The following is a 12,321-nucleotide window of genomic DNA, read 5'->3' as shown; positions in this document are numbered from 1 at the left end:
TGTGGGTACTGGGGATTGAACCTGGGTCCTCTGGGAACAGTAGCAAGTACTCTGAACCACTGAGCCATCTCCAGCCCAGACATTAAAAGGAAACTTTTAAAAATAGAATACACTGATTTTGAGCATGTCACCTGAAAGGTGAGTAAGTAGACTGAGCTAGAGAGATATGGAAACAGAACACACCAGGAACAAAAGACCTCATGGTTGATGCTTATGTATTACAACATGATTCTCCTCTTCCTCTGATGCAAAACTTGGACTCTGTTCATCATCTGATTGACGAGTATTTCCAGCTATTACATTACCTCCTGCTGGCCAGCAAGCACTCAGTTCAATTAGTTGACCTGTGCAATTGGAATATTGAATATGGTAATTATTCATTCAGAATGTCCTCTAAATTTTTCTACTTTTATAGCGCAGGCTCTGGCGACCCCCTTATCTCCAGGGTGCTTATTTCTGACTTCTACTCTTCATTTTTTCCATCTGTCACTTGTCTGTCTTCCTCAACCCATCTCCGTCTAGCCTCAACCGTGAACAGTTTTTCAGCCCTTTCTGTCTTAGCTGCATAAGCACCTGCGTTCCCATTAACAGGCTCTTCAGTTGCTGTCAGGTGGTCAGGGACGATGTGGAGACTTCTCTACAGATCTCTAGCACCAGCCTCAGCTTTGGTCTTAGTAGTAGCCAGCAGGTCTCCAGTGGGTGCTTCCTCTCCCAGAGCAGTCATTGTCTCTTTCCTCAAGCTCCCTGTTTGGCTAAGTCTATCACGCTCAATCTTAGCAGGCTTTTCCTCCTTTCTTACTGAGGACAAGGAGATCATTCCTGCACCACCCACATCTGTTTCTATTTCTTAGTGCTCACTTTTTCTCCCTTCTGATTATGTCTGCTACCTGGTCTCTGAATCTGTGACCTGTCACTCCCTTCTGTAATCTTTTACTTTTTTCAATGTTGACCCTTTTCCCTGGGGAATCCCTCTGCTTTGGTTGTCTTTAGCTGACATACTCATGTCTCTGTGTGTGTGTGTGTGTGTGTGTGTGTGTGTGTGTGTGTGTGTGTGTGTTTAAGATTAAGTAAAGCTGTCTACATTCTCTATATTTCCTAATACTACGTTACTTGCAACCAAATTACTCACAAATCTATATTATTCTGATTGCTATTAGAACACCCTTGAGCTGGCGCCTTACTGATTTGTGGTAAGAGATACACCTCAGTGAGACTAAGCTGTTTGTGACAGTGTGAGCCTTTTATTCTTGTGGTCTTGTGGATTATTTAAGCTTGTAGGAACAATCACTAAAAATGGATCTTTAGCAAGTTAATATCCCGAGCCACAGTGCTTAATTTCCTCACCATTGTGACTAAACACCTGGCAGCAGCAATTTAGAGGGGCAAGAGTTTATTTGGGCTCCTGATTTGAGAAGGCACAATCCACCATGGTAGGGAAAGCACAGCAGTGTTCAAGGCAGTGGGAGCATGTGACTGAGGGTCCACACAGCTCAATGACCAGGGAAGAGTACTTGGGACAGAAGCAGGGCTGAATATAACCCTCAAGGTCTCCTCCTAAGGACAATGTCCACCAGCTAGACATCAGCTGACAACCAAATATTCAAACACATGATCTGTCTTAGTCTGGATTTTATTACTGTCAAGAGACACCATGACCAAAGAAACTCTTAGAAATGCAAACATTTCATTGGGGTTGGCTTACAGTTTCAGAGGTTTACTCCATTATCATCGTGGCAGGAAGCATGGCAGCATCCAGGCAGACATGATGTTGAAGAAGGAGCTAAGAGCTCTGCATCTTGGAGAAACCGCACTGAGCGGAGCTTCAAAGCCCACCCCTACAGTGATGCACTTCCTCCAATAAGGCACCACCTCCTAATAGTGCCACTTCCCATGGGCCAAGCATATTCAAACTGAGCCTATGGGGAAGCATTTCATACTCAAAGCCCTATATTCCATATACACCCACACATACACACACACACACACACACACACACACACACACGAGAAAATATATACACAACATGATACCAATTTTATAGGGTTTTTTAAAATATTTAATGAGATATAACCCATGTAATACACAGTATTTACTAGAAACAAGTGCTATATAAGTATATAAATATTAGACATAACTATTGCTGCTATGTTCTCTCAATATGCAAATTTAAACGCAGTAAAATTGTATCCACATCAGCTTCTAAAAGATAGTTGCTTATTCCATTGCTTAATGGGCTTCAGGTAAGAAACATCCAATGTAGGCACTGGAATGCTCGGTCATAGACAAGAGTCACATTCATGCACTCTGGAATCCTACTATCTGATATCTCTACAACAACGGACCCTTTGGAGTCTTTTTCTTTAACCTTCTGGTTCATGGTAGCTTCTTTCAACTTCGATTCTAGGCAAAGAAAGGAAAACTTTCTCCTTCAATGAAGCTGTTAAATGTGATGTCTCTTTTCTTTTCCTGCCTTTACACACGCGTGGTGTAATCTCATTCGTTCCTGTGACTCTAGCCATCAAATCACTAACCCACACATGGTCCTCTGAGCTTTAACACTTAACTGTCCATTGAACAATTCTGCTTGGACACTCCAGCTGTCAAACAGAATGTCCAAATGGAATAAAAATCCCTCTGTTCCTGAATCCATGCCCTTCTGGTGTTCCAGTTTTGTTTGAGGCACCAATCCAGAATCCTGGAAGTTATCCTTTTCTATGACCTCTTGCTAATGCATAATGTACAATCTGGCAATTCCTCACTGGAAATTCATTGAATCCCCCCCCACACACACACATACACAATATACCACCATCACACTGTAGCCATCATATTGTTCTATATGAATTTCTATAACCAACACCAAATAGGTCTGTAGCTTCCTAAGACCTATCAATTACATACTCTCAATCTCTTATGCAAATGATTAGCTCCTAAAACTATATCTAGCCTATAGCAGCCATGCAAGGATATCTGCTGAGTGAATGAACGAACACATTTTTAATCTCATGGAGTTTATAATGCAGTCAAGAGGTCAATATTAAACAATATCAGTAGATCCTGGAGAGATTTCAGGCAGCATTCTTGTCCAGAGGAGACTCTTCCCTGATCCAGAACTCTCCAGTGCTAACTGGCTGAAGTTACATAGGGTCCAAGAGACTAGGAGAGGAAGATAATTAACACAAATGAGACCCAAGAGGACAAACACACCAGCTAATTCTTCTTCCTTCCTTAATGATACCTCCATTCATTGATAATGGCAGTTAGGTTGCTGGGTGTGGTTTGAGTGGAAAAGGGTGGATTGATTTTCCTAGGAATAATGTAGTAAGACACACCAAAGTTTATTGGGTTAGGAAAACTTTCTATCTCCGTGACAAATCACCTGAAAAAAAAAAAAAAAACCAATTTAAATAGGGGAGATTTATTTTGGCTCCATTTCTGAATTATCAGAGTTCATGGCCTGCTGGCTTCATTAAGACCCATGTCAAGTCAGAAATATCATGGAGAAAAGATGCCAGGGGAAAACAAGTCAGCTTGTGTCAACCAGGAAGCAAAAGAGCGGGTCCAGGAAGGTTCAAGAGCAAGATAGCCCCCAACGTCCTATCCTCAAATGACCTAATTCTTCTGGCTAAGCCTCATCTTCTAACTTCCATTATCCCCTGATATAGTTGCCTCCAGCTGGGGGCCAAGGCTTCACCAAGATGTGTAAGCATGTGTGTGGAGTACGGTGATACTGTGTATTGAATCATCAGCTTGCTTTTCTGTTCCCACTCCAGAAGCTGACTTCTATATCAATGCAAAAATGGTTTATACTTGTTTCTAAGAAGAGTCCCCAAAGTCTCATCAGTTCCAACATTGTCCAGGAACCCAAAATTTAAAGTCTCCTCCGAGGCTCAAGCCAAAATTGTTTAGCTGAATCTCCTTATAAAATAAAGATCACTTTAATCCAGTATAAAATGGCACAGAGTAAATACCCCCATTCAAAAACAGGGGGGGAGGGAATAGAGCTGGTCATGGCAAAAGCAAAGTCCCGAAGAATAAATACTGAGTCTCATAGGGCCATGTCTGGCATGATGTAAGCTCTCAAGTGTCTTCTTGCCCCTATAGCCCACAAGGTCTTTTATGTATGGGAGGTAATGTGTGTGAAGAAAGTTGTGTGTGTGTGTGTGTGAGAAAGAGAGAGAGAGAGAGAGAGAGAGAGAGAGAGAGAGAGAGAGAGAGAGAGAGAGAATATTTATATTGTTGCGTTATTGGCCGGCATCCACTCTGCCACTGGGCAAGGCCGCTTGGGGAGGCAGAACACAGGTTTGACTGTGCGCAAGAAGACACAGGAAGGCAATGAGTATCCCATCACTTCCCACCTTATTTCTTTAAGGCAGGATCTCTCCCTCAACCTAGAGCTCACAATTTTTGTTGTTGTTGTTGTTCAGGCCAGCAAGTAGCAAGCCCCAGCACCCTCCTGTCTCCATACCCTTCAGTGCTGCAGTTACGGAATCCCAATCTTCCCATTCCCGTGGATGAAGAGCTGGCACCTTTAACCAATTAGCCATCTCTCCTGTCTTGCCTTCTTTTTCTTGTGGTGGTGGGGAGGTGGGGCTGGCTATGCTTCTTTCCTGATGCTTTTCTCGGTAGACAGTCTACATTTCTGGCATCTCCAGCTTCCTGGGGTCTCCATGGCATTGGCTTCAAAGTCACTTGCAGCTTCAAAATCGCTCTCTCAAGTTCTACTTTCAGGAATACTGATCCTGCCACACACTGCCTGATTTTCCCAGCCTTCCTTTGAAATATGGGTGGAAGCTATTGGGAAGATTTTTTTTTTTTTTTTTTTTTTGGTTTTTCAAGACAGGGTTTCTCTATATAGCCCTGGCTATCCTGGAACTCACTCTGTAGACCAGGCTGGAGCTCAGAAATCCACCTGCCTCTGCCTCCCAAGTGCCGGGATTAAAGGCGTGCGCCACCACCGCCCGGCGGGGTAAGTGGGTAATGAAATGTGATTAGTTTTAATTTTCAGTAACTAGTGGTTGATTGAGAAGTTTTCATGAACTTAAATGTTCTCTGTATATTCTCATCAGTGAACTATCTGTTCATATAGTTTTTTTTCTTCTTCTATTAATGTGATATTTCCATTCTCTAACTGGATTTTTTTATAGTTGGCTTATGACAGTTCTTCATATTTTCTAATTACATGTCTTTTGTTGGATATGTGCCTTGCAAATATTTCCTCCTTCATAGTTATGAAAATTTTTTTATTAGCCGGTCTTGAAACGTGCTCTGGCCTTCCGGTCTGGGCCTGAGCACTGAGCAAATCCTGGGCGGCAGCTCTGCCCCTAATCTCTAAGAACGCAGAGGAAGCGTGGCTCCCAGGTGCTCTAACCCTGGCATTAGCTTAGGTAAGCAGACAGCAAAGCCCACTCCAAACAGGGAGTAACTGGAACTCACTAGGATCCAGGAAGTCACTCCTGGCCTGGAGCACTGAGCAGATTTTGGGCCCCAGCTCTTACCCCAGTAGTAACACCCACCCCACACAGTTCTGATAAAACCAAGATAATAGGAAAGACAGGCTCCAGTCAGAGACAGGGCAGGTAGCACTAAGGAGATCCAGGTGACAAAAGGCAAGCACAAGAACATAAGCATCAGCAACCCAGGGTACTTGGCATCAGTAGAACCTAGTTCTCCCACACAAGAAAGTCCTGAATTCCCCATAGTACTAGGAAAGCAAGATTTAGATTTAAAATCACTTCTAATGATGATGATAGAGGACTTTAAGAAAAACATAAATAACACTCTCAAAGAATTTGAGAAGAACACAGGTAGACAGGTAGAAGCCCTTAAAGAGGAAACACAAAAATCCCTTAAAGAATTACAAAAGAACACAACCAAACAGGTGAAGGAAGTGAACAAAACGATCCAGGACATAAAAATAGAAGTAGAAACAATCAAGAAATCACAAAGGGAGACTACCCTGGACATAGAAAACCTAGGAAAGAAATCAGGAGTCACAGATGCAAGCATCACCAACAGAATACAAGAGATAGAAGAGAGAATCTCATGTATGGTATCATGAAGATACCATAGAAAATATTGACACAACTGTCAAAGAAAACGCAAAATGCAAAAAGTTCTTAACCCAAAACATCCAGGATATCCAGGACACAATGAGAAGACCAAACCTAAGGATAATAGGTATAGGTGAGAGTGAAGATTCCCAACTTAAAGGGCCAATAAATATCTTCAACAAAATTATAGAAGAAAACCTCCCTAATCTAAAGAACAAAATGCCCATAAACATACAAGAAGCCTATAGAACGTCAAATAGACTAGACCAGAAAAGAAATACCTCCCGTCACATAATAATCAAAACACCAAGTACACAAAACAAAGAAAGAATATTAAATGCAGTAAGGGGAAAAGGCCAAGTAACATATAAAGGCAGACCTATCAGAATTACACCAGACTTCTCACCAGATACTATAAAAGCTAGAAGATGCTGGACAGATGTCATACAGATCCTAAGAGAACACAAATACCAGCCCAGGCTACTATACCCAGCAAAACTCTCAATTACCATAGATGGAGAAATCAAGATATTCCATGACAAAACCAAATTTACACAATACCTTTCCACAAACCCAGCATTACAAAGGATAATAGCAGGAAAGCTTCAATACAAGGAGGGAAATTATACCCTAAAAAGACAAGAAAGTAACCCTCTTCCAACAAATCCAAAAGAAGATAGCCACACAAAGATAATTTCACCTCTAATAACAAAAATAACAGGAAGCAACAATCACTGTTCCTTAACATCTGTTAACATCAATGGACTCAATCCCCCAATTAAAACACATAGGCTAATGGACTGGGTACATAAACAGGACCCAGAACTTTGCTGCATACAGGAAACCCGCCTCAGTGACAAAGACAGACTCTACCTTAGAGTAAAAGGCTGGAAAACAATTTTTCAAGCAAATGGCCCTAAGAAACAAGCTAGAGTGGCCATTCTAAAATCTCCAGCCCGAGAACACAAAAGGAGGGACTCATGGCTCCACCTGTATAGGTAGTTGAGGGTAGCCTTGCCAGGCATCAGTGGAAGTAGACAGCCTAGGTACCTGAAAGTTTGGATTCCCTAGTGTTGAGGAATTTCAAGAGCAGAAAGGTGGGAATGAGAGGATGGTGGGAGCACACCCTCATAGTAATTGGAGGAGGGGGGATGGGGTAAGGGTTTAGGCATCAGTGGAAGTAGAGGGCCTTGGTGCCTGAAAGTTTGGATTCCCTACTGTTGGGGAATTTAAGAGCACGGAGGTGAAAACAGGAGGATGGTGGTAGTACACCCTCATACAAACTCCCAGAATTATATGGATTAGACATGACAGAGGCAGGCCGCCAGAAGACTAGATTCCAGAATTCAAACAAAAAATTATCTTGATACTAAAATTTGTTTTGAGAATTGTATATTGCAGAATATATAGCCTTGGTGTATCTACTCATCAAGTGAGCTGAGCAGACCTGCTCAAACCTCTGATGCCCTGGAATTACCGCTGGATGCAGTGAAGACACAGACGTCAGAGAAAAATCAATTTACTTTTCTCCCTGCCCCTCTTCTAATATCTCAACGCCCATAATCAGCTTGAAGAAGTTAATGAAGAGTCAGTGCCCCTATTCCCTGGGCTTGGGGATGGAGGTGGTTAATACTGGGCTGTCTTTCTAGGGAAAAGTAGTGCTTTTGTTGGAACAGGGAGGATTAGCTAGGATTTATTGCATAGCCATAACCTATTGGTAGAAATATGTATAATTGTTATTAAGATGATGTTATAATTTCTTAAATGGTACAAAATTTACTTTGATTTCAAATTTAAGGTTTTCATTGGCATCAGCTTATTGATATAAAAGTGAGATTAATATTGTTATTCTCATAGGCATTATGCCTATATAACACATTTAGGAATACAAGGCTTAGACCCAGTCCTTCTTTATCTTTTTAAACTGATTTGAGATGGTTAGCCTGTGAGTAAAGGGCCTATAGCAAATTCATGGCTCTAAGTTTATTATTAGGGTGTTTTCTATATTTTATTTAGCTGAGAGGAGTTAACAAACAATAGTCCAGATTGCCTTACATGGATAGTTGGTTTTCAAAACGTCAGAAGTCCACAGAATTGATGTTACAAACATTTCTTTATTAATGTCCATTTTGATTAGAGACCTGTCTGCTCCTGACAGCTTCCTGTCTTGGATTCTAAGAAGAAATTGAGCATCTTTGGAGTTACTCCAGTTGTGGTGAAACAGCCACTAGGCAAGAATTGCCTCTTTTCATCTACAGACAAATTACTGTCCAGAAAAGGACACACTTGTGGAATAGCTGACTGATTATATCTGCCAAGACAGAGTAATCAGCCCTTAATAATTCTGCATCACTAAGTCTGTCAGATGATCCTGGGCCAAAAGGCTGAAGATCCAATGCTCCAAGGTTTGGTAGTATAGGGACTGTCCAGGTGCTCAGCGGTCTCTATAATTTGGCTAAGTTTTAGAAGCTATGCTTTGTGCTTCCCATAATTTCAGTTAACTCAGTCATTCTGGATTTCTGACGGGGTTGAAGACTTATAGTCTCATAGCCAATCCTAGCCATTTACTTTGAGAGAAAGGTTTGAGAGGATGGTTTTCAGCTGACATTCAATCTAAAGCCAAGAAAAAAAAAAAAGCCAGGTTCAGAACTAAGTCTTTTAGTTAGGAGGGACGACAGAGGTTCTGTTTAGTCAACAAAATGATGGACTGGGTATGAGGTCTATCTTGTATCTTACTGACACAAATTGGTATAGTTATGCTCTAATTGTATTCTAAGAGAAAAGTTTTATTTTAACAGGAAGGGTGATATGTAGGAGGAGCTAATGTGGGAGGAGTAAGGACAGGAAGAGAAAGAAAGGAGGAGCTAGGTGACAAGAGGGGAGGGGGGACATGGAGGTGGATGTTTGTGTGTCCCCACCAGTCAATGATAGTTGATATATCTAGGTTGGGTATTGGGTTACACTTCTGATTGATATTGAGCATTACCAAACTTATAAAGCCTTTGATTAACGTTAAAAATAGTATAAAAGCAAAAGTGGGGATGGAGTAGGGGTTTTCTAGGGAGGGGAAATGGCGAAAGGGGATAGCATCTGAAATGTAAGTAAAATATCCAATAAAGATTTTCACATAAAAAGAAAGAAAGAGAGAAAGAAAGAAAGAAAGAAAGAATAAATAAAGAAAGAAAAAAAGAAAGGTGCTCTGATGAAGTTAAAGTCAGCTTTGAGAACCAGCCTTCATCACTGTCACTGTAATGGTACTTATGGAGAGGCAAGACTGTTGTAAATTAATAGTTACAGTTTGAAGTCTGTGTGGACCAAGAACTGGGCTAGAACCTACAACAGTGGTTCTCAACTTTCCTAAGGCTTTGACCCTTCAACATAGTTCCTCATGCCACCAGGATGTAGTGGTGCACACCTTTAATCTCAGTACTCAGAGGGCAGAGGCAGACAGATCTCTAAGTTCTAGGCCACCTTGATCTACAGAGTGAGCTCCGGGACAGCCTGGACTACACAGAGAAACCCTGTCTTGATAAAACCAAACCAGGGCTGGAGAGATGGCTCAGTGATTAAGAGCACTGATTGCTCTTCCAGAGGTCCTGAGTTCAATTCCCAGCAGCCACATGGTGGCTCAACCATCTCTAATGGGATCTGATGCCGTCTTCTGGTGTGTCTGAAGAGAGCAACAGCGTACTGACATAAATAAAATAAATAAATCTTTAAAAAACAAATCAAAACCAACCAAACAAAAAGACTGCCTCATGTTGTGGTAACCCCTAACCACAGAATTATTTTGTTGCTACTTCATAACTGTAATTTTGCTGTTGTTATGAATTGTAAATGCAACATAAATGTAATATAAATGTCTTATATGCAACCTCTGTGAAAGAGTCCTTTGACCCCCAAAGAGGTCTTGACCCAAAGGTTGAGAACCGCAGACCTAGAAGTACCAATAAGGTACCACCTGCCTTCAAAAGGATATTTCAGTAGAGAAATGGTTAAAAAAAAAAAATTCTAGTAATCTGACAAGCAAGACGCCATGACGGTATCCTCTCAGGGCACAACCATGTCAAGGGAAAATCTAGGCAGCTTAAGGAAGTGTTCCTGAAGAACACTGTCTAAGATCACTTAGAGGAAACTCTCTTTCCCCTAGTTAGTGGCATGTCCTCTCTGATAGTGTACACCACATTTTCCATTGTCTCTGAGTGGAATCCGGCACACCCTTTTTGCACCGATCAATAAGCAATGTGCAAATAGAGAAGAGGAACTTTTCTAGTGATCTTCAGGGAGCCTCTCACGGCTCTCTTATGTCTTCACATGGCCTTTTACTGTAGTACCCAGTACCAAGTCCAGCATTACAATGGTCCCCAGAAGGATCTGAGTTTCTCTAATATCCTGCCATATGCCCCACAGGATATGAGGACTTATATAAATAAAATGATAAAGCCTCTTGAAACAGTAGTGGATACATACTAATAATTATTATCATTGATAACTGCTGGTTTGTAATAAATCCTGGTTTGCAAATCACAAATTAAATTCATTCATGTTACCCCTGAGTCCATCTCTCATATTTCCTAAGCATAGAGCTAAAATTACCCAACAGGGAACGGGAGGTGGCCTAGGTTGTGTGAGTTAACTCTCCTGGGACAAGGAGCTTAGAAATATTCCCTGATATCAGCACGGATACTCACCTAGTAAAGTCTCCACGTTAGAAAAGATGGTTATCCACCGTGAAAGCGTTAACCGGAGAGCTGGCAGTGTAGTTCAGTAGCAGAGGACAAGTTTAGCTAGCATCCACAAGGCCCTGTGTTCAATTATGGTACCTCCCCATCCCCACACCCACCAAAAAAAACCCAAGTTGTTAGACGGAAACAAAAGGACAGTAAGCAAAAGCCTGACACAGATGTGGTACAACTGCACAGGAGGAACACCCAGGATAGCTCACTTTCAGATTTTGAACAGTTTTGGGTCCTTTCTACATAGGAAAGAAAGTCAAGCAAGAAGTAACTGCTAAGCCAGGCATGGTGCTAATGCTTTAATCACACCTGGGAGGTGGAGGCAGGTGGAGCCAGCGTTCAAAGCTCTCAGCTCCACTGAAGCCAGCCTGAAGAGCAGATGTCAGTCTCAAGAAATATCTGGCTTCTGGTGGAGGTGGTGGTGAGAATATGGGGGGTTGGTAGGAGGTGGGGAAAACTCAGTTACCTTTAAGGGGCTGGCCACCAGGAGTTTGGCCGTGCTCCAGTGAGTATATGGGCCACTCAAATTGGGCTTAATGTTTTGTTTTGTTTTTCTTTTTTCTCTTTTCTTTGGTGAGGGCACAAGAGTGGGAGGATGGACCTGGGAAGAATGGGAAGCGAGTTTGATCGGGGTGCATTGCATAAAATTCCCAAATAATTAACAAAAACATTACGTTGAGAATTTTTTTTTTAATGTCAAATAAAAATAAGTGAGAAGTGGCTGCTGCCCATAGCCAGAGACATTTCAAAATGCCAGCAGCAGCATCTCCATCTAATTTTAAACTGAAATATTAGTGAGGGGCACAAATCATTTATTCATGCTTGCCCCCAATAAAACCGTATTTTCTTGTTGATTAACATGAAGGCAGTTTCACATGGTTAATAAAAAAAGGTTAATATAGATGTTTGGCCCCATTTGAAATGATACTGTAGATAAAAATTGGAAAAATATTAAGTCCTCCTTGAATCACAGAGTTAAACTCAGAATTCTGGAGATGGTTCAGTGCACTAGTAAGGCCATCTATTTTTCTGTTTTTCATTATTTACATTCACCTTTCACTTGGCATTCAGCAGGATCAGCCCTGACAAAAACAATTTACAGGTAATTACTGGAATTGGGCTGTGCAATGCAGCCGCAGCCAGTAACTACAAGTAGCTCTGGAGCATTCTAAATGTGCCTGATTCCCAATGAGATATGCTTTGAGTGTAAAATACACATTAGACTTCAACTAATTTTCAGAGTTTCAGAGAGAGAGAGAGAGAGAGAGAGAGAGAGAGAGAGAGAGAGAGAGGATATGCCATTCACATTTAACATTAATTACACGTTGCAACGATACCATCTGAGCGTAAGGATATTAAAATTAATTTCACCTGCCTTTCACTTAAGGCGGCTTCTGCACATTGACAATTACTTAAGTGGTCTGCAATTTTTTGCCCACGTACTTTTTTACTGGACGGCGACCGTAGAAGAAGCAAGAGAGGAGAAGCGGACGTGCAATGGAAGGTAGCCGTCAATTTTCTAAGAAGTTCCT

The sequence above is a fragment of the Arvicanthis niloticus genome, chromosome 19, assembly GCF_011762505.2.
Source record: "Arvicanthis niloticus isolate mArvNil1 chromosome 19, mArvNil1.pat.X, whole genome shotgun sequence".
Classification (NCBI taxonomy): Eukaryota; Metazoa; Chordata; class Mammalia; order Rodentia; family Muridae; genus Arvicanthis; species Arvicanthis niloticus.
The sequence above is the reverse complement of the archived record's forward strand: the minus strand, read 5'-3'. Positions refer to the sequence as shown.